This window comes from Siniperca chuatsi, linkage group LG5, assembly GCF_020085105.1.
Source record: "Siniperca chuatsi isolate FFG_IHB_CAS linkage group LG5, ASM2008510v1, whole genome shotgun sequence".
NCBI lineage: Eukaryota > Metazoa > Chordata > Actinopteri > Centrarchiformes > Sinipercidae > Siniperca > Siniperca chuatsi.
This window is the reverse complement of record NC_058046.1, coordinates 32,057,969-32,082,206: the sequence shown is the minus strand read 5'-3', so window position 1 is coordinate 32,082,206 and position 24,238 is coordinate 32,057,969. Positions and strand designations below refer to the sequence as shown.

The following is a 24,238-nucleotide window of genomic DNA, read 5'->3' as shown; positions in this document are numbered from 1 at the left end:
CAGTGGTGGTGGAAACTTGTCTGCCAATTGTTCCAGATAAGCCGTTTCAGAAGTTAGAAGGTGCGACCTGTCTGCTGGAATAAACTCTCATGTGAAAAGTGATGGCAATGGAATCCTTTTCTCTAAGTTGTATCCTCTCACTTGTAGATTTGTTTTGTAGTTTCTGACAGGGTATGACTGTTGACCTTGTAGACATTGTGGATAGCCGCAAACTGACATTTTCTTTGTTTGTGTTGAGGTCACTTCATCTAGGATAAAAGTCGTATTGTTTTGTGTGTCTAGGAGCACGTAGACAATAACTTCTTGATCTGGCTGTTTTGTGGATGAGACCCAGAATGGTATGATTGAGTACATTTGTGTGCTTAGGCCTTCTTGTATGACTCTGTTGATAGTTGCTGTTGCAGCTATTTCTTTGGTGTCTGCTTTGTCCTTTGAGTCGTTGTCTCCTTTTGGTGGTGTCGACCTTTGATGTTCCTTGAACTTGTCTTCATGCAGACATGTCGGGTGTCTCTTTTGACACCTTTCACATGCACTTTTGATATCACACCTTCTTGAGTGTCTTCAAATATCCAAAGCAAAGCTTCTCTGCATGCACAAACTTGACACGATCTTTAACTGTCCTTTCACCAAACCTTCTGCACTTTGCAAGGACATGTCCTATTCTTTTGCAGAAGACGCATGATGGGATGCTGCTCTGTGTTGTGTTTGTGGGCAGCGTCTTTGCTTGAATGGTTTGGCTTTGTGGATGCTTACTTTCCACACTCTTGAGCGCTTGTATTGAGTATATTGTGAGGATAATCGTTCAGTTCATTTTCCCTCTCATTCACCACTGTATCAGCTGGGTACCATTGCTCTCTCTCCTGCTGCTGATCCACCTCCTCCAGTCACTGTCCCCGATGACTCCTGGTTATGGCTCGGGCTAAGCCTAAAGACCTGGTCAGCTCCAGTTGCAGCGGGAGAGGGAGGCGCTCTCCTCCTGCACCTCCTCACTATAACGTCCAGCTGGAAAATATATACGACCTGCAGGACTTCCCTCCTCGTTCCGGCCTTTTTCTCCACCTCCCCTGCTTTCCCATCAGCTGACCCCTCAGCTCACTGTCACCTCCGATCCCTCCACCAGCCATGTCTGAGGCTATAGGGCTCGCCGCTCCATACCGCTTTTTACACCAGCGACGCAGCAGGCTTCTGCCCACCACTCTGTCCACCCTTCTCCATCCACTCTGTCAGAAGAACACATTGCTCCCCAGGCTGTGTCCACATCTCATCACTGCAAGCCTGCACTGCACATTACGTCCCTGATCATCGGTGATTTCGTCTTAAGACATGTTAAATGAAAATCTGCAGTGACCCACTGCCTACCAGGTGCGAAAATTGTAGACGTCATGCAGCAGATCCCGTGTCTTCTCAGTAAACACCCACATGCAGCAGTCTGAAGTTTTAAAACAAGTTTTTAACGAACTCAAAAACTGTCATCTCAGGCCCTATTCCCATTAGGCAGGGGCATCGGATGTTTTAGCCGACTGCTCTCTCTCCACACATGGCTGTCCATCTCACAATGTGTTTTTTAAAGACAATTGTAACCTTTTTTGGGAACGATCCTCCCTTTTTAGCAGAGATGGTATTCACCCCAGCCTCCATGGCACAAAAGTACTTTCAGAAAACATTTTCCATGCAGTTACTACAGCTTCATGCCAAAGACTGACCACTACTCCACAACTGCTCAGGTCTACACACCAGTCACTAATTGCTCCTCTTCCTCCCCAGTGACCTCTTCACCTGTCTGTACCACCGGCTCCCCTACAGTCCAAATACTTTTTGTGACAATCCCGAGAGCCTCTTTATTATCTGTGTTATAATCAATAACAGACCACCACGCAAAATCAATTTTAATCTGGTTAGGCCAAAAATTTTTATCTGTTCCTCAACATTCCTGATGTTAAAGTCCCCTGTATAAAATTTGGTCTGTTAAATGTTAGGTCCCTCTCTAATAAAACATGCATCTTAAACATCTCATTTTGTCCCAGAAATTGCTTTTTTCTTTTTTTTGTGTTTTTACTGAAACATGGCTGAAGGAAGGAGAATGTAGTCAACTTTTAGAGCTATGTCCCTCAAATTTGAGCTATTTTAACTCCCCTAGTCTAAGTGGCCATGGTGGTGGCCTAGCTGTGTTTTTTTAAAAATTGCAATCGCTTAAATGTTTTCTTCTTACTGTTAAAAAAATTACCAGCTTTGGGGCTCTCATGTTACTTATCTGCTGCACAAATCCTGTATGTTGCTTTGTTATTTACCATCCACCAAAACTTAAAAACTTTTCTCTGAGTTTTCTGATTTTATTGCTGCTGCCAAGTGATTATGGTTGGTGATTTTAATTTCCATGTTGATGATGCAAAAAATGCCACAGCAAGTGATTTTATTAGTGTAAATTAGTCTTTGTGTGCTTAGGCCTATTTCTAGTCAATTTTTTTTATTTTTTTATTTAACATTTAAAGGGTCCCACCCATGACCATGGCCATACACTTGACCTAGTGTTCACCTTAGGCATGACACTTAGTTCTCCAAAATTGGATGATTTTATCTCTGATCATAAATGTATTTTGTTTGATACCACCATTTTAGGCCAGAAGCACACTGTAAAATGTTGCTACTTTAACAGTCGGTCTATAGCCACATTTTCTACCACTTTTTCCTGTGTTAGATCAATGAGTATTATCCTTTTCACATATTGATGACATGGTGAACTACTTTAATGAAATATGTGCGTCTGCTCTAGAAGCTGCTACCCCCCTTACGACCAAATCAGTTTCTAAGACCAATTCTTCTCCATGGCTAAATGATGACATTTGCTCTGTGAAAAGACAATGTAGACAAGCAGAGCACAGGTGGAAAACCACACAACTGCTTGTCTATTATAATCAAATGAAAGACTTGATGATTTTGCTGAATCAAAAGATTAAGGATGCACAAACTGCTTATTTCAATAATCTCATCACCACAAACAAACACAATCGTAGGTATATTTTTAAATCTCTTGACTGCCTCTTAAATAGAATCAACAGAATGAGAACTTCTATCGTGTCACCCAGCCCCCCATGCCCTCGTACTGAGCTGTCTCACAACTGTCCCATCCTAATAGATCAATTTTCTCCCTCAGGGATTTGATTAATACTGTTAACACTCAGTCCTCCATGTGTCCCCTTGACATTGTGCCTCCCAGACTCCTTAAAGACGCCATCAGCATAACTGGACCGTCTCTACTTGCTATAATGAACCAGTCACTTGCATCAGGCTATGTTCCAGAATCCTTTAAAATGGCTGAAGTTGAACCGCTTCTAAAAAAAAAAAAAAGAAATTGCACCTAGATCCTAGCATACCACCACATTACAAGATTTTAGAAAAAAAATGGTCTGCAAGCAACTTCTGGAACTGGTGGAACAAAATGACATATTTGATTAATACCAATCAGGCTTTCGTCACAAATGCAGCACTGAGACAGCTCTGCTAAGGGTCACAAATGACACTGCAGTTGAACCACGGTGAAGTTGCAATTTTAGTTCTCTTAGATTTGTCTGCAGCCTTTGACACTATTGACCATGCTACTCTAATTGATCGGCTGGAAAAATGGGTTGGGATATCTAATGTAGCACTCAAGTTTTCTTATTTATCCAACCGGACATTTTCAAGGTTCTACCTGTGCTCCTTTGACTTGTGGGGTGCCTCAGGGATCAATTCTAGGACCCATTTTATTTTCATTATATATGCTCCCCTTAGGGTATTTGATAAGTCAATCTGGCTGTGTGTTTTATCAGTGCAACACTGATGACACACAACTCTACTTATCCATTAGGCCCAGTGATCTTTCAAATGTAACTACTATGCCCACGTGTCTGGCCGAGATTAGTAACTGGATGTCTTATAATTTTCTTCAACTAAATCACAGTAAAACTAAAGTTCTGGTTTTTGCCCCAAATCAGGTCTCTTCTAACATCCTCAAACACCTTGCTTTATTGGCTACAAATACAAAACGTTTCTCCAAAATCCTAGGAACTGAACAAGCCCTGCTAGTTGTACCTCATTCACGACTGAAAACACGAGGGGACTGTACATTAGCTGTTCTGGGTCCTAGGCTGTGGAACACTCTCTCCCTGGGAGTCAGGTCAGCAAACTCCCTTGGATGTTTTAAGTCACAGCTGAAGAGCCATCTCTTTTCTGAATGTTTTTGTGCTTGAGTCATGTACCCTATTCTGTTTTATGTGTGTTCTTTTCTTTTAACTTTTTAAGATACCTTAACGGCTTTCTTTGTGGCACCATCTAAGTACTTTCTTAGGTAATACAGTTTTTCTGTCTTTGGAATGTTTTTCCTGTTTATTAATGCTTTGAAAGATAGTCGCCAGTCTTTGAATTTGGATCTCCAGTGTGTTGGAAGACATAGTCTAGCATGTTGACCAAATCAGAGCTGATCTGCACTTGAGGCATGAGCACTGAAGTTGGTGGAGCTTGAGGTAACAATGACAGGCTTCAGGGACTAGCTTGACTTGTAATTGGTAGAGATTGAGGAATGAATGGGGGACTTGAGGCACGAGGGGCTTGGGTTGCGACTAGCAGAGATTGAGGACTTAATGGGGGACTTGTGAGGTTAAGAACTTGAAGTTCTCCTGCTGGTTCAACATCATGCAGCAAGTCAATTGCTTCAGTCAATTTTCTTTGACTTGATTGTAGACCTTTACTCAAGCTCTTGCAGCGTTCAACTTCACTTCTTCTAGGCGTTTGAACTTTCTACGCTTGTCTTGCATTGCTTGCTGTCTGGTTAGGTTCTCAGATTCAAATTTACAGTTCAATGTGCTGTTGTTTATCTTCAGCCTTTACATCAGAACAGGTGCTTTTCATGTTCTCAATTCGTCCTTGGAGGCCTCATCAGTCAATATTTCCTTGCCTGATACCTCCACTTCTCATAGATGACGACATTGTACACTCTTCAGCCATTCTTCTTGATGTTCTCTTCCCTTTTCTGTTAGGGTTCAGGTTCTTTCACTTCTTCGTAGCCTTTCCACTTCTTCTGCAACTCCAATGTCTGTAGCTTCGGGATGAGCAGGTGATTTGACATTTTTACGGCAGTGCTTATGTTGGACATTTAGAGATAACTTGAATGGCTATGGAACATGTGTAACTGTTGAGCTTGAATTGGATTTCTATTAGGCTATGTGCAAATGGAAGCTACAGTATGCTTAAAATGTGAGTAACCAGAAAGGTTGTTAATAATTTTATGAATTCCTTGACAACTGTGTGAAGACTGTGTGGGAAGCCTAATTTCTATAGACTAATATAGACTACAATATTGCATCAAGATAACTGTAACAGCATTTAAACTTATCTAGACTTCAAGTTGACTTCAATTTCAAAACAAAAATAAGAAGATTGGAAATTACTTTGGCACAAATATGCAAGTATAAATCTAAATTGCAGAGGGACTATGCATAGAAAGGCATTAAATGACCACCCATTACATAACAAAGGTTTTCACATCAGTGAAGTTACCCTTCAATTTAAAATTGTACAAATCTTATGTTCAACTTATAATAATGTCCTTTTCTTTAACCTTTACTAAAAACTTGTTCGCTTGCTTATGGGGTAAATTGCGTTTTGCTTAAGGGGTGGGCCTTTCTTCTTTAAACCTTATGACATGTAATAATCATGAACACTGATACCTTAGATGTATCCCCAAACATGTAGGCTAAGCACAGTATGCAACGTTAATAGACTTGAGTCCTTGCAATTTCCAAGTTGGACCACTTCTCACACCACTTTAACTTGAAGGTTGTGGTAGAGCACTTCTTGGCTTTGGCCTGAAATGTTGCACTTTCTACAGTCTAACCACCGTTGCTTCGTGGGCTTTGCTTATCTGATGTGTTGTTTCTGCTGCGCGTCGTCACCCGCTGCGGTGTCGTCGTCTCTCCTACCTGTGTCGAGCAGCCGAGTTCTCACTGGAGCTCTTCACAACACAGACACAGGTCGGGTCTTTGAAACGGTCTTTTCAAAGTCCTTTTGACTGTCTGCTTTGGCTTCAGACGTCAATAATTGTAACTTTGAATGCAATATAGCAGAGCCTCAGGAGCCATCCGCTCCATTGGGACGTACACAGTCCATCAACTAATTCCGTCGTAGTGGTACTGCACACAGAGACCATTAGTTCCGGGACGGAAACGTGAAAATATAAACAATGGACTAATGCAGTAGAGGCTCCAACCTGTTCAGTAGCCTATGTTCATTATATATTATACTTGAGATTTAGACTTTAACTTTACATCCAATCATTATTATCAATAATTGATTTATTTATTGCATGAAATTATGGACTTGTGTTTCAAACCCCATGTAAACAAAGTTGTTGTTTTTCTCATCTGAGAAATATAGTCACGGTTAAGTCTTTTATTTCACCCACAGATCCCCTGTTTTAAATCACTTCTGAAGACACATTTTTATAAAAACCATCATTAATAAATGATAAATTGATAGTTAATTAAACTTTATTAATAATTATTTCACTGTTAACAAACAATGAAATGATAATTAATCATGTTATAAATTTTTTGTAATGCTAATGTAATCAGAATGTAATTGTTATTGTCTCTTATCAGCTATGATACAATATATGATTTATAAATTACATTAATATACTACTGATAAATAACATTAATTATAGCATTGCTAATAATTACTAAACATTAATTATCATTTAATTGTTTGTCAACAGTGAAATTACTATTAAATAAAGTTTAATTAACTATCGAGTTACCATTGATTAAATTAATGATGGTTATTATAAAGTGTTACCAAAATCTTCTGATTTGTTTTATCTTTTATTTTGATTTGTTTGTGTGTGAGAACGACTCTCTTAATCATGATCAAAATTCTGCTCATTTGATCAAAATGTATTTTTTTGACATTGTGGCCTTGCTTGGGAGTGTTGTACCATCTGAATATGGCATTGATGAGGAAGGAAACATCTCTCCCAGTCATCCCACTGTATAAGCCAGTTGTAAGACAGACCCTTCTTCAGGAGTCATAGGGCACTGTTTGTCTTCATCAAGGATACCAGTCCGTAAGTGCAAAACAGAGTTGTCAGACAAGAATGTAGGATTCCGGGTCCTTAACGGACATCTCCGTCTTTACTCGGTAGGTCTCCTCAGGTACCACTCCATTCCACTGTGCAGTGTATCAGCCCCTTGAACTGTTTAGCTCTTTACAGATTTAGTCTCTGAAAAGAAACCAGTCCTCAGCAAAAACGTATGTGTGGTGTCGAAGCTAGATGAAAAATCTCACTCTCCCGAGAGAGCTTGAAGAAAGATGAATCATCCCTAGTCTTGCACATCCCATTCAAACTGCAAAGACCCGGCTTTTTGATGTTTGTCATCCAGGAAGTTATCCAGGTTTTTAGGAGCAGACTTTTTCTTTTTAGGAGCCATGATTAATTCAGCATCATTAATATCTATACAATGTTTTGGAGTTAAAATTCCAGAAGAGATACCTATATTTTCCATGACGGCGATGGTTGCAGCACAAATCGAATGAAAGCCCTGACGAAGTCTCACGCAATGTCTAGTTTCCTAGTTGCTGTTTAACACATGATCAGACAAACAACAACACTATATGGTTCCACAGCAACAAAGCCACTCCCAAAACCCTTACAACAATTTAACAACTTCCGCAACCATATATGAGATTTCCTACAATCTAAACAACAAATGGTCTTAGGGGCCTGGGAGGGTGGGCTTGGGAGCCATATGGCACCTTCAGCACACACGCACGTTCTCACACACACGTGTGCACATGAAAAAAGTAGCCTTTTATTTACTGCTGTCATTAATAGGTATCAGTGTGATACTAAGCAGTGTTGTTTGGACTGTAGAAGTCTGCTGCTGAGTCAGGTAAATAGGTTGGATGTACAGTGGTGGTGGCCTCTGTCCACAATGACCCGCAGAGAGATGAGAGTCTTTCATTCCACTGACAAAAGTGTTGAGACTTTTTTTATTCTGGCCTGAAATCTGATCAGAGGGAAGCGAGAAGTCCCCAAACATTGGGCCGCTCTGTGAAAGTGTCTCAGCTCCACATGGGGAGGATGGCTTTGGCCTTAGTTAGGCTTCAGGACACACCCAGTCAACAGAACAAACATGAGTACTGTCACTGTGTTTGGAATCTGAGATGACTGAAGTAACAAAGTGATGACCAGGCCCACAGGGACATCAGCAAGGTCTGAGCAGTTTATAAGGTTAGGAACTTTCTGATGAAAAATAAGTTCATTTAAACTCTAATGTAAAATGCATGATTTGGACATGCAACCTAGCAGTAATGTTAAATAATGTGCTCACATTCATTTGGAACAATAACCACGTAGGTTTTCAAAGGACATTTTGTGGTTTGTTATTAATGGGATGTCAAATAAGTCTTGTAAAATAATAAGGCATGTCTGTAATGCCGGGAGACTTCCTATGATGATCTCCTCTCTCTTCTCTCCCTCTCCATCTGTATGCATTTTTATCCCATTACTGCATGTTACTAACTCGACATCTTCTCTCTCCCGTAGTTCTGTGCTTTCTCGTTTCTCTCCTCTCTCCTTCTGTCGCTTTCAGCAGGTATTTCTGCCTCCAGAGCTGCAGAGACTGGATCTGTGGTGGTGGGGGCCACCTGCTGCCCCCGTGTTCCTGCTCAACACCTGCTGCTACAATTATTATTATTAGTCTTATTATTATTTCTATCATTATTATTACTATTATTATTTTATTAATATTAATATTACCACTACCGTTGCCATTACTATTATTTTAAAATCTCTATGTGGAATTTGCATTGTGCTCCTTCTGCTCTCTCTCACTCTCCCCTCTTCCTCTCACGCTTTCTCTCTCAACCCAACGGCTCGAGGCAGATGGCCGCCCACTAGTGATGCACGGGTCAGGGTTTTTTAATACCCACACCCACCCGACCTATTATGAGAGCCAGTCTGCACCGCCTGACCCGCAAAAATATGCGTTAATCAACCACCCGAACCAGACCCGACCCGCAAACCGCCAACTTTATGCATTATAGTAGGACAATTGTCAGGACTGAGTGCTGCAGCGCTCTCTAAGGTGCTGATCCTGCTGCTGGGAGCAGCTGGGAGCAGTCCAGAGTGCTCTCTGTCTCTGGCTTACCGTAGTGGGAAGAACAAGGTGAAATAAACAAATTGTTCCAAACAGTGTTCTTTATTGTTTAATAGCAGCAAAACAAGTAGCTAATCCTTCATTGAAGACATGAACTCTCTCTCTCTCTCTCTCTCTCTCTCTCTCTCTCTCTCTCTCTCTCTCTCACACACACACACACACACACACACAGAACAGAACCAGCTGAGCGGAAAGCACGCTCACTGGATGCGCTTGTTCAATCAATCAATCAATCGAACTTTATTTCTATAGCACCTTCCAACAACCGAAACTAAACCAAAGTGCTGTACAGCATTAAAAACAAGATACAAATTAAAAAATTAAAAAAATGGAATGCACAACACTGCTCTTGCCAGCATGGAGAGGAAGAGGTAGGTGAGCTATTGCACGCTGCTTTGTCATTCTTGGACCTGCCCACTCAACCCCGTGATATTTTCTAGGAGCTTTACCTGAACCCGCCCGACCCGCGGGTTGTGGGTCGACCCAAGCATCACAACTGCCCCCCTGAGTCTGGATCTGCTCGAGGTTTCTGCCTCTTAAAGAAAGTTTTTCCTTGCCACTGTGGCCAAGTGCTTGCTCATGGTGGGATTTGTTGGGTCTCTGTAAATAATATTATAAAGAGTTCCGTCTAGACCTGCTCTATAGGAAAAGTGCAATGAGATAACTTCTGTTATGAATTATTATTTATATAAATAAAATTGAAAAGAATTGAACTGAACTGAAATATAATGTAGTTTGATCTATGACATGTAAAATGTTTCCTTAAACAGTGCTGTCTCGTGTTTTCATCATTGTTTTCATGATTCCTTCATCTTGTTTGCATATCTCTGCCAATAAACAGAAGATGAAATGAGAATAATAAAACTGGAAGGAACAGTTTGATCAATTCAAAATCCCAGGGAACTGCAAATTCGGGGAACCCTGAAGGCCAGGCGCCAACCATGACACAAAATCCTTGGTTTGCTTCTGGCCCGCAAAACTTTGTTGCATGTCATTCTCCATCTCTCTCCCTTTGTTTCCTGTCATCTCTCTACTGTCCACTTGATAATAAAGGCATAAAAAGCCTAAAAAACTCACAATTTTGGATCTTCCTGGGAGATCTGCATGTCTGTGTTGGTGTTCCATGATTGCTGCAAAAGAAGAATTCTCTGTTCCATTGTGCAGTCCTGGTACAGGGGGGGTCCATGTTGGTCCAATAGCTGTTCTTTGCCATGGTGACGCACCCATATCACTTTGCAAATGGCACAAAGCTGGAGAGATTAACCTGGCTTAATTAGAAATACAATAACCTGCTGGTGACAAAAGTCTGGGCATCTTTCAGCGGTGGTCAGGAGAGGTGACGATTGAGAGGAGCAGAGGGATGGACTCCAGGGGTCCGCTCATAATTCCTCCCAAGCCGAAATCACAAAAGCTAGTGCTTGTGCACTTCCTTCAGTGCTTTCTTTCACCTTCTGAGCCACAAAGTGGACACTGTGTGCAAAAAACAGCCCTGAACAACAGACCAAAAAGGTTCTAATTGACACCTTGGGGCTAAACAGGGCCTGGCATTACGATAGCAAGTGTCATGGCACTATACTGCTACGCTACTGTTTTCAGAGACATGTAAGAGAGGAGGAGCTGTGACTTTACTCCTCCAGGTAGGATATACTGGAGTCTAGTACCATCTGAAAGCAGCAGGCCTCCAGCTATAAGAATTCATTTAGAAAGATGATGAGGACATTACATCAGACCTATGATTATCTGAAAAGAATGTATGTTCTCTATGGCCATGGCATGATGGAATAGAGTTCCAACTCACAATGTTATTCACAAATATACTTTGGTCTTTAATAGGTATCCTTCTGCACGACTGCAAGACTGCATGTATCTGCGGAGGAACAGTGAGACTGTATTGTCATAATGTACAGACATTAGATCATCTGCTTGATCCTGTATCATGACTTGTCTTTTGCTTTGTCTGTTTTCAGATTTTATATATGTACAGTAGGACCATGATACATAGTATGCTGGTCCTGGATAAGAGCTGGGACAGGCTCTGTCCGTCGTGGTTACACTAAGGGGACAAAATAGCTACATATAAAACATTATAGCAATTGTAATAAACATTGAAAAAATAGCTAGTTAAGTTCAAGATTGACCATAAATACATTTGGGGGGAAAATCCAACTGTTACATTTTTAAGCAAGGCCCTCAGTTGTTATTTAAGTTGACAACTTAGAGTTCTTTAAAATGCATGCTTATGTTTTATTATATAGTCCACATTCAAATGACTTGCGATGATGTATGCAAATAAAAACGTGATGAATGAATGATGCTTCCTGACACCTAAAAAGCATACTTTGGTATACTTTAGGTGACTCTGGATGTGTCAGTTGTTGCTGTTGGTAAACAGGGCTGTCACTATCATCCCTATTATTATTACTTTAATATTAATATTACCGCTACCATTACATTATTATTATATTATTGTAAATTCTAGGTCTCTCTCTCTCTCTCTCTCTCTCTCTCTCTCTCTCTCTCTCTCTCTCTCTCTCTCTCTCACTGATGGTCGTCCACCACTGAGTCTGGTTCTGCTTGAGGTTTCTGCCTCTTAAAGAAAGTTTTTCCTTGCCACTGTTGTCAAGTGCTTGCTCATGGTGGGATTTGTTGGGTCTCTGTAAATAATATTATAAAGAGTTCCGTCTAGACCTGCTCTATAGGAAAAGTGCAATGAGATAACTTCTGTTATGAACTGACGCTATATAAATAAAATGGAATTGAATTATACAGCAGGGCCCTGGTCTCACAGGATAAGGACCCTCAAATTTTGTGCTAAAAAAGTGATTATGGTAACTACAAGAGACATCAGTATCTATAAAGAATCCAGTATATAATAGCAAATAATAGAAATAACTGAAGTGAACACAGTGTATGATGATTTACACCAACAAATACAAATGTGATGTTTCTCTGGACTAAAGTCTTCCTGTGTGGAGAGGATTTCCACTGACTGTATCGACACCAGAATTTACAGACATTTGTGTGAGTCTGTAGCATCTCAATTAGTGGTCGATGCATCACTCTTCTTTGTTTCTCTGTTCCACTTTATGAATCAGGTTAAATTTCTGCCTAAGAGCTCGCCAAGTGCAGCTTTAACTGGGGACAGACAAACCACTCTTTTCACTGATACTTTATCAGTCAAAGCTGGTGTGGAGAGGGGATGGAGCACAGAAAAGAAAGTGGATATACCAGGTGGCGCTACACTTGAAAATCTCATTATGTTTTCAGGGACACAATGCAGGACAAGGTGGTAACAAAGAAAAGCACCTTCCTCACTTCCCTTCACCTGGAGAGGGCCCTATACAGCAGTCAGGAAAACCATGAATGGCAACAAATGTATTGAATCACAAAAAAATATAAGAATGTGTGAAGATTAATCTTTTCATAGAATCGATTTTTATTACGAAATTAAACACATTAGCTAGATGTCTGTATGCAAAGACAATCACATTAGTTATGTCTCATTTGCAGTATGATATTGAGAGTTGCCTTTTTCAATATGTGAACTCTGTACTTGTGTATTGTGTGTACACTCCACATATGAATGATGGAGGGACACTTTAACCTCTCCCCTCCCCCCACTGTCCCGTTAAATTACTGCAACTCTTAGTTTAACACTTAGTTTAAGATCTTCCCCCCATGGCTGCCCGAGAATCCATGCCCTGCACTGAGTGACAGACAATGCTCATTTAAAACACAAAAGCACATAGACTCTCATTCAGACTACAGCTGCCCTCTTTCAGACCTGTATTCTAAAGCCACTTTCTGTTGTCCCCTGCTCAGGTTTTTCCCCACGGAGGGAAATAAAGCTGGGCCCCACTGCATTGCATTTGGTGTGAGGGGAGAGAAGGGCTCGCCTGTTTGAAATAAAGAAGGAAAAACCTCTCCACTGAGAGGACACCTTAGAGGTGCACCTTTTGCTTTGTCCTGGGCAGTTGGCTGGAAAAATGGAAGGCGAAGTAGGAGGAGAAAACATCATGCAGGTGGGCGATTCGTGCCTAATGTGTTTATGAAAGATTCTTTGATAAAAGGGGGGAAAGAACGTCTGCTGATTCCCAATGAGCTTTTTGTCGCTTTTCCCCCAAGTTTCTGATTTAGCACCTTACAGGCAAGGGCCTTGTGTGCTTCCAGTCTTTCCACTTACAAAACATACATGTGTTTGTTGTTGAAGGTAAGCCAACCTGATTTACCTTTTTGGCTGAGGGCGAGGATTCACCGAGCTGTGGGGACATTTCAGATGATGAGTCTAGGTTTCTGTGCGTTTTCCTCCATCAGCTAGTGCTTGCTGTAGATTGGAAGGGAATATTTGTGTTGTTTTTGCTGTTAATTGTCAGAGTTATGTTTCAGATATGCTTCATTGTGAGAGTTTCCTTCACATGGCACTTTGTTCAGAGAATCACTTATATTCATGATTTTCTCAGTGCAGCTCAGTCTGTCTCACTATGTGATGAAACTAAATATGAAGCTTAAATACAAATCTATATTTGTTCTCCTCTGTGCTTTTTGTGGTGTCATATTTGTTTCCTTTGCTAGAGGCATATTGCAGATGAGTTGTATTGCTATTTGGTGTTTTCCTTAAAGGTGAAGCAATCCTTTCATATTTTTGTTGTATATAAATATACATACATATATATTTGTTTATTTTTCACAAGCTAAAGTTAATGGTTGTGAGAATATGTTGCTTATGGTGTTGTTGTTGTTTTATTCACAATATATTCATATTGTTTTATTATTCCCAAAATCGTATTAAAATGTGTTAATACAGTAGTGATGTTTGTATCTGAAAATAATTCACAGTCAGGATCACAGTCAACTGCGCCTGATGGCAAACTATATTCACACATCATAAACCAAAGTCATCCATTTATATAATCACAAAATATTTCACTTCAGTTCTTTAAAAATGTATATAAGCATGTGCTTATGCGAAATGTCTTTTGACTTCTTTAGCGTTTCTTGTCCCTGCTGGATGAAGGCAGAAAATGATCCCAGGAATCCTGTGGGGCATAGCTTGTTTATCCAGCACATGTACAGAAAACCCATTGATATACAAAAAATCAATCAATTACTTAATATTTGTACATAAGAATTTTGTCACATATTTTATTCATAGTTAACATAATCACACAAGTCACACACACAGAATGTACAAGACAACAAAACATTTTGTTGCATGTTTAAAAAAGAATGTGAAAATCTGGCAAAGTCTTTACTTTAAATCACATTTGAAAGGTTTTATCCTCTGGCTATCATACGTTATGAATATACAACCCTGAACCATCTAATGAAAGGAAGAGACAGCTCACATACAGCGGACAACAAATCAATTTGACATTAAATCTTGACAGTATTTTTGTTTAATATTATGCCAAACTTTACTTCAGCTGATGGAAGAATTTAAATCCTACTGTAAACTGTTCCAGGTGATCAAGCTTGGTAAAGGTTTCAGTAAAAGCTCAACATTAAAACAAGCAAATGTGTAAAAAGGGACCTCATTAACAATGAGTTCAACAATATTATCTTCAATAAGAGATGACTGCAGTGAAAGTGACTATAAAAATACTTGAGCTTTGTTGGTTTGCACTCTTTTGTTTGATTATTTAATATTCTCAACATAGCAAAAACTCTATAGTTAACTCCATAGTGAGTTTTAGGTTGAGCTTTTAGACACTTCAGAATAATCATCATTGTGTGTCATCACTGACTGAGTAGTGTCACATAACTGTAATTTTTACATCTATCAAAAGTATTGCTAGCAAATATTAGTGTACATAGTATGGTCAATACTTTTTCTTGTGGGAATTTGTGACACTCATAAACATGATTGATTTCAGACACAACCCCAGTGTTGTATCTAAATAAGGCAAAACAACACTAATATGACATTTGCTACAATTAAACATGATAAGAGATTTTTAGTTAGTGGAAAATGCTGTATGGTTTTTGTTCAAACACAACACGTGGCTGTCACCTGTCAATAATCTGTCTCAGAGCAGCAGACCAGTCTCTATACAGTCAGGAACACTATCAGACTGATAGTGCCAATGAGTGACAGACGATCAGCTGCAGCAGACATTACCCAGACTCAGCAGGCAGGGCATGAGCACGGGGAGAACTAGTTTTAAAAAGGAAGAGGAGGCTTTGGAGCAAAAGGGAGGGGTCCGTTTTTTTTCCTCGCATGAGGCACATTCTCTTTTTGCAGTGTATCAGAATACAGGATGCACTGTCTGATTTCTGTTCCCTTGCAACTATCTTGTCCCAATTCTAACCTCTTGTGGTTTATGTGGCTGAGATCCTGTTTCCAGCAGGGCCACCTGACCATGAAAAGAGTGTATGTGTCACGTTGCTGAGGAGCCAGCATCTGCTCTTTACACCCACAGAAACACATAGAGGACATGACGCCAGAAACGGCACTGAGGAAAGTGTCTTAGAAAACCAATAATCTACATGGACAAAGTAGCGCTAAGTAATGTCAGAAGTCCTTTCCAGAACTCTATGGAAAATATGGGACACTGTTGCATGTAGGCTAAGTCTGCAACATTTGTCAGAGAGGAAGCTGTTGTCAGGAATACATTTTCAAGTTCAGAGGAATTCCACAGATCCAGTGACCTGGCCTATTGTTATCAGTGAATGTGACTGGTTTCCATCAGGAAGGAGGATAAAACCTCTGGCTTGTGGGCAAAAGGCGGGTGTCTTTTGTCCTTTCACAAGCCAAGTTACCTTATGACAGCTCATAAAGGGGCGTGAGCCATATTATTGGACGTACACCTCACATAGTAATTTGTGTCATATTGTAATATTATTCTCACCATTTTCTTTCTTGAATCAGGAACACATGCCTCTATTATTCCAGGAATGTAAGCATAATGTTACAACCAAAGCATATAATCTTCTGTCATACAGGACGTTTTTGAGAGTTTTGGTACAGAACTTTGGTTTGGACACTTGCTTGAATGGTATCTGTTCTTGTTGCCATTATTGTTACATTGCACTGTAGCTGTTGTTGTGAGTGACATTGTTTGTTGTGATTGGCAAAAGAAGGATAAAGCCGACCTCATGCAAATAAAATCAACAGTGAAATAGACTTTTGTATGTATATTGTTTTATTCAGTGATATGTTCTTTTAAATGTCGTGTGAATTAAAAGCGCTGCCATGGAAAAATAACCCACTGCACACACTTGAGCTTCAACTCCCAAGCAGCAAAAATGTATATAGCTGATTGTGGAAAACACATTCCTAAAACAGAGTGTAGCATTTTCAGGCCAAAGCTCACATGACTTTCGTGTATTTGATGATTGATAACACATCATACAGAGAGGTGTTTCTGTTGTTTAGCCTGCCCTCATTGATATAAACGGGGTGGACAAAATAACAGAAACATCTGTCAGTGTAATGCAGTATAATTCAACAGCACCACAAATTACATCCTCCAGAATGATCAACTCCTCTCTAAAACACTTTCATTATGACCATGTAACATTCTAACCTTCACAGTCGTGGAACCCATCGGCTATCGTCTGACGGCGGTTTAGCCTCTGGGGGCAACGGCCAATGTTTCGGGGCTTCCGGTGCAGCCAGCGGAGATCCAGGCCAAGACTTCATCTTCTGTGCTCCGGTCATTGTTTACAGTCCGATTAGCAGTGAAAACAGACACATTGTTAAAAAAAGCTAATAAAAAGCTAATCTCTAGGTTTCCGAGATTGATAAAAAGCTTTTTGTCATCAGACGATAGCTGATGGGTTCTGAGATTGCATTTTGGCCAATGCATTCCGCCTCTTTTGCTCTCCACACGGATTGTTTGCCTGCATGCAACCAAAGCCCGCTCAAACGTGATTGGTCAATGCTACATGGACTAGAAACGGATTAAAACAGAAACCAGAACGCTTCTGATACTAAAAACGTGTCCCTGGCCTACAGATTCTGCATTCACATGCAGATATCTGTTTAGAGAGATTATAACCTTCATGAAGGGAGGATTTATCGTTGGATTCGTTTTTGCTCGGTGTACCTAATAAACTCTTATTCCCTATTTTTCTGCACTCTTTTTTGGTCATACAGAACTTCCACATACTTCAGCGTAAAAAAGGACTGGTGCTGTGAGGGGCGAAATGGCTGCTGGAGGCCTGGTTTCCTACTTTAACAGAGGCGGGGCTTTGACGATGCTGTGGGCAGGCCGTGCTGCTGCTCAGCTGGGGCCGGGAGAATTTACTGATGTGGTGTGGCCAAAAGCAGGGAGACAGGAAAGAGTGTGGGTGGGGTTGGAAACATAAACTGCTGGAGCTAGCGTGGCTAGCAGGCTAACAACAGGAGTCCACAAAGTTGTTAATTACACAGCATTTTATCAAACATTTCCCTGTTCATAACCTCTGTCATAGTCCTCGCACTCACTGCGTCCGAACAGCATCCCGCCTTCTCTGCTACTTGTATTATTAAAACAAGAATAACAATCAATATTTCCTGAATGAGAGGTCAGCTCCGCAATTTCCGTGTCAAAGTTCAATCAGACTGAACTCTGCGCGAAGCAAAGGAGCAACTGGAAGCGAATGTGTCTCGCACCAGTCCACATAGAAATGAATGGGATGTGAAATCCGGTCAGATTGCGCCATTACAGGAGCGAGATCAATGCCGGGCCGACCTGCTGCAGAGACTGTTGCTGGGGGCGGGGCCTGCAGCTGTCAGAAGGGCGGGGGCCGCTGCCGGGGGCAGGGTTTGTTGTCACTGAACCCAGAGTGGATTGAGAGACAGAGAGGCGACATCTCCATTGACTCTGTAAGGCCAGTTTTTGTTCAGCAACGGTGGACTGTGGAGGTGTTTCCTGGAGTTTGGGCAAAACATTACTTACCCAAAATTAGTCAGTAAGTTTGGCAAAAAAGGGTTCCAACTGGGGATTGAACCCTTCAAGCATTTATTTCACCCTTACTCTACCCAGCTACTGTTTTGTCCGGCAACCTGACATACTAATCAATTCCATTTTAATTTACTAAAGTCTCTTCAAACCAAAACCATCCAAAGGTCAAACCCTAAAGTCTCTGCAGCCTGTTTGCTGAGATGCTTGCTCTGTTGCCTTTTTCCAGTGCACTGGTCATTTGCAGCAGCTGCTTCTAGGCAAAGCACTATCTGTCAACTAAAGCAAGCACTATCAGAAAATGTTGCCTTTGAAGTGTTTGAAGTTATATCCTGTACATAATTTAACCTTGTCAGAGAAATGTAAACATAGGACATATTTACTGGTTCTGTGGAGGACGTTCTTGATGAATCCTAATGACTTCAGTGACCTCCTGGCCTTTCTTATAGATCAAGCCAAAATTTACACAGGAAATATCAAAATTGAATAGGCAGATTGTCTTGAACGTCACTGAATACATTCATGCTCAGAAGTCTTGCATCAAATAAATCACAACTAAAGAGGAGGCAACTTAGAAGACTGAGATTCCATCCTCTAACCACCTCTTGCCCTCAAAAGGATCAACAAAGAACTATTTCTTTAAAATACAGTTGTTTAGATAAAAAGTATTGTAATTGACTCATATGTCAAAGATCCCTTGAGGAACCATGTCAGCCAAAAGCTCTTTTTTTCTTGCAGCCGGTCCTGGTCAGGTCTTGGTCCCTCTGAGAGGAACTGTGTGGTAACTGAGGCGCGTGGTTGCGCTGCATGTGAAGGGTTTTCAGGTTTGATTTCACGCTGCTCGCTGCCTGGTCGTTCGCTGCCTGGTCGTTCGCTGCCTGGACAGGACACTCCGTGTCCGGAAAGGTTTCCCTTACAAATTGGTTACATGCAACCCACAGCTCACACCCCAGCACCTCTCCATTTTTTATGATGAGGTCTAAAAGAGGGAAACTGTTCGCTGATAAGGCATCGTGCAATATTTGTTTGCTTATGCAAGGGAATTTCAATCACTGGGAAAAGTAAATTGCGTAATAGCAGCCAGTCAGCCTGAAGATATGTATAGTTTTACAGTCAGTAAACATGTCAAAAGCCAGACAAATAAAAATACATGGGCAGCATGCTTGACAAACAGAGAAAAGACCCAACATCAGTCAGTTGGAACCCTTAAGGACAACTCAGTGGCAGGCACTAATTATTTTTGATGCTTCTCAACAGCATCCTCGGCCTTATAATCACCATCATCTTTGTCAAATTAATTATCATCATTATTGTGAACGTTACATCTTCATCAGCTGATTCACAGTAACACAGTACACACTGTAGGAACTGCAGCCAGCTGCAGCCAGCTGCAGTTCCAAATACTGAATCCGTAGTTTGTGTTGGGAACGTTTCCAAATTCAAATTTGTTTATTTGGCAAAGCATAATTGTTAATGCTCTTTTTTACTGAAGTTGAACTTTAATGAATCTTATGCAAGTAGTTTGATTTCTGCTTCAGTTGGATTTTTTGCCGAGTGTTTCTGAATCTAGTATTTGTGCTCTTCCTGCACCACGTGGAATCATTTAGGCTGAATGACATTAGTATGGACAAGATGTGTGTAGTCAGTGATGCATGTAGTGTAGCAGGTCTCAGTGACAGCATTATTAATAAATCTAGCAGTTAATCCTGTATCATTTCAGATACACAGTACTGTAAGATCCTGTTGCAAAAGCAGTGCAAGGAAAGGAAATTAAGCCTTTCAATAGTTTAACCACGGGCTGCAGATAGAATAGTTAACCATCACGATGTGTTATGGTCACATCATTTTTGGGTATATTATTAGTAACTTTCTGTCCTGCAAGTGGTTTAGGGACGGCGGTGTTGGTCAGTCGGCCGGTCCATCTGTCCAACACTTTGGTCCGGAGGAAGATGTTTCAACAACCACAGGCCATCCCATGTTTGTGGATTTATAAAGGTTTTCTAAAGACGATCACTTTGACTTTTTATGAATAAAATATGTGGGAAAATGATGTCATTGAGTTGCCTTTATGTTTGGAGAGTCACATCGTTCCTTTCAGAAGCTTTTCAGGCTGTTCCTGTTTCAAAACAGTATGTTACTGTGCTAAAGTTAACTGGATCGTGTGTTACGTGCAGCCCAGAAAAGCAGGCATCAGTAACAATATTACTTTTCATGTCAACGCTCTATTTAGTTCAGTAGACAGTATTCATTTAGTTTTCTAAATACATATTGACAAGATCGTAACTAAAAAGATTACTTTAATTCAGAAAATGTTCTGTAGTCAAATCATTTTTAATTCTATATTTGATGCACCAGCAACTTAATGTGCGTCATAGAAAGAGTAATAGAAAAAAAAAGAAAGAAAAGACTGCTTTGGTCAGTCTGGTTCATAGTGACCAAAAGCCACATTTAGTCAGCTAACAGGTGATATTCAGACACACCAGGAAGCCTGACCAGCTCATATTTAATGTCTGTGTCTGTGTTGTACAGTTCGGCCATGTTTCTGGAAGAAAAAGAAAGAAAAGAAATGAAAAAAAGTCATGCAGAGGAGGAGTGATGGCCATGTGGAAAAACAGCTTTATAATTACAGGTAATATAGAGACAGTCTTCAAGTCAGTTAAAATGAATTGCTTATCAGGTGTAACCGAGAGAGTCTTTTAGTCAGAGCACAGCAGGTCAGCAGAATATGCAAACGTGGCATTTTTCTACAAGCAACCAGCTTGTACAGTTCCGTAGAATAAAAGCTCCAGTAATAATTCGATTAATACATTTTATTTCGGATAGGATAAAAGGAGCAGTTCTGTTTTTGAAATGACTCTGAACTAAACTAACAGCCTCACAACTGTCTTTTCCCCCTATTAATACTACAGTGGCAGAGTTCTTTCAGGAATCTTTCTAGAAATGATTAGGAAATAAAAGATGTGAAAAAGAAGGTGTCACCAGAGGCTGTAGTTTGTTGTGCTGTGAATTGTACTGAGAGGCGTTTCTTACATTTCTAGTGCTGTGGTTTGCTGTGTAGCGAGACGTTGCTGCTGCTCTATATAAAATGTATAATATAAAATCCATGTACACTGGCCATGTGAATTCTATGTCAGGATTTGACATTATTACTGCATGAGATCTGTTCCATGAGAGTTGTTGTGGTGACTTGATGTTAAATTATTTGCTTTTTAATCATTTCTTTCATAATTCATGCTGAATGCTGACGTGCTGCATTGCCATATGAGTAACTCTTTGAGTCATTGTTTTGCCAGCTGCAAAACTGATCGACTACATAATGAAAATATGCGAAGGAGTGAACATGTGTCACATGTGGGAAAATATTCATTGTTGTAAAGCGGCAGTTTTGCCAGGAGGAAAGATTTTCATTGGCTGCAGTCTTATTGCTGTACAACTGCTGTTATGTGAGTCTCTGATATGTCTTGTTTAAAATTATTCAAAGGGGCCAAATGTGTGCTGTTATTTCAGACCTGGGTGGTTAATCTCTACTGTCAGGAGAATCCAGCAATGCCAATCGCTGCACAAACTGTATTCAAATCATAGCTATTGTGTTACATGCTGTGGATAAGCTTATCTACATACATATAACACAAAATACTTGAGATCTACCTGAACATTCCCCACAAATATATTTCAAGTAGTGGAAAATAAATGCAATGTGCCATTCATCTGTGACTTCTCTGAATTTACTTTTCATTCTTTTAACCTGAAATTGTCGTGGCACAAATGCATGTAGATATTCCGATCTCAAAAGTCAAATTGCTGGCAATAGGCAAACTAAATATGGACTATTATTAACACGACAGCATGACAGTTATTAACCTAGGAACACAGTGAATATGTACGACTGACAGTAAAACTAATTTCCATGGTGAAAAAAGGTCATTCTGATTTGTGGATGAGGCCTGTCTACATAAACCGATGAAACAGACATAAGTGGGACGAGTGCGGAAACATAAAAATAGAATTTCAGCTAAGTTCCCACAGAGTACCAGAATGTGCTTATTAGTTTGCAGCAGAGGCTCCTATCTTACGGCCCTGTGCAGGTATATGGCTGACAGGCAGTGAATACAGCAGGCTCTGGCACTATCTATCATAGCGTATTGTATTCTAACAACACATTGTTAATCAATTCAATACCTGAATAAACCTGAGCTCCTGCAGAGAAAAGGTTTTGTGGGGAAAGTATTAAATATCACAAGATTTTATTGCTCTCCTTTCATGCAGATTCATGAGGTTGCCAGGCTGTTTCCTGATGTGGCATTTAAGCCCCCACACAGTATTCACAGCCTCGCTCCATTGTGTGTCCTGCATGCAGAGCAAAGAAAAGAAGCTACGGAGCACAATGTGTTAACCAGCGTGTAATGCAGGCTTCATGATCATAGATGCATGGAGCTCAGAACACCCTGCAAATCCTGTACAAAGTCTTCCCTCAGGTGTTGGCCCTTGAGTTTTTGTCTTCTGACCACCCTGTCACCTACGAAATACATTGATACATTTTGGAGGGTGTCATTGCTGCTTGGATTATGTTCATGTTTTTGTGTGACATTGTTATAAATAACCCTTAAAACAGAGAGGAGGTTGCGTTGACACTGTGCTGGTGTCCCACATGTTTCAGCCATATTGCCAGAAACAATGTTGATATTGGACAATTCTGCAAAATCCCTGATTATGTTTAGTGACTTCAGTGATTAGTTTTAATGTCAAGTAAATTTTATTTATATAGCCCAATATCACAAATTTGCCTCAAGGCGGCTTTACAGTCTGTATCTACAGGCTACGACCCCCTCTGTGCTCAGACCCTCGATGATCAAAACCAGTGTTTTTCAAATGATTTCTTTCCACAATATCTGTGCGTGCCACTGTATGGTTAAGGTAAGGGAAACCTACCCAAACCTAAAACAGATGAATTTTTCAACAGTGATTTGGAAGGGTTTTGGAAGGCACAGACAGACAGATTCCATTGCTGAAACAATGGCAGCCAGAAGTCGTATCAAAATGGGCTTTGATTTAAGGGAAGCCTTAACACTTTACAACGTTAGAGAAAAGTGCCTAAATGGATGTTGTTGTTTTTTACTTTTTATCTCTGTGTATGTAGGATCTACCTCCTTAATGTTTCACCACTCCACCTCTGTGTCTAACAGAAAAGAAGGGCAGGTTTCATAGGCTCACAGACACTTAATGTAACTGTCTCCATAACTGCTGTTTCTTTTCTTGCCAAACGCTGCCATACAATGACATTTTCCTCTCTTTTCAGATGCAGATGATAAGTGTGACTTGCCGGCTCAGCCGTGGCACCAGTCCCCTCAGTCCCTTTTTTAAATTGTTATCAATAACCAGACAGTGCAGAAAGACGAAGCCATTGTATCTTCTTGTCCAATGATATTTGCATCCCTGCTCAAGCGTCCCACAGAAGGGTGGGTACGTTGAGGCGGAAACTGAGATGCAGGTGTCATTTTAGATGTCATCACGGCATTCGCTGCATACTGTTAAAATGTATGCAAAGGCCTGCAATCTGTTTGCTTTTAAAGGGCCTCAGTACAATTAATGCAATGTTCTTGACCTGCAAATAGAGGAGAGCTGTCATCTCTTGCATACATGTCTGAGCACTGTTTAGCTGCTGAATGGGAGATAGGCCCTCTATGATTGCTGTGAAAGCTGAGCTCAGCCTTCCTCTTGAAAAGACAAATGCAGAGAAAAAGAGAGGATTTACCGCTGGAGAACAAAGAAAACTACTAAATGACTTCTGTTTTTCAGGGGCTCCTTTTGACGAGAACACCCGAGCCAGATCCTTAAAATAGAAAGTTAACAGCTCATGTCACTCAGCTGCTGACAAGCAGAGGATAAGAGGCCTTGCTATAATCTCTGTGTGTTGTATCTGAATCCCTAAACAGGCTCCTGAACAGGGAAAGCACAAACTACGTGGCAGGGCATTTATGGAAGAAGGGGGTCCTAGAAGCTACTAAGTGGTTCCTATCTGCTTTGGAGAGCGGGCTCTCAGTGCACTCTGACTCATGCTGACACATGCACTTCAGTGACAAAGCCCAGAAATGTGGCTTCAGTTGTTCAAATGAATAAGGTGAAGATTGGATAGCCTGTGATCCAGCTCAACTGTTTAATATG

The 24,238-nt window shown here is 40.6% G+C and overlaps 1 long non-coding RNA gene across 1 annotated transcript; it reads right to left on the bottom strand.

Annotated features, from left to right (window-relative positions):
• Positions 1 to 712: 712 nt before the first annotated feature.
• Positions 713 to 6,161, bottom strand: LOC122876560. The gene is made up of 2 exons (XR_006378089.1): positions 5,703 to 6,161; positions 713 to 5,074 (listed from the first exon to the last, which is right to left on the bottom strand). It is a non-coding gene; the product is annotated as an uncharacterized LOC122876560 (long non-coding RNA).
• Positions 6,162 to 24,238: the final 18,077 nt, after the last annotated feature.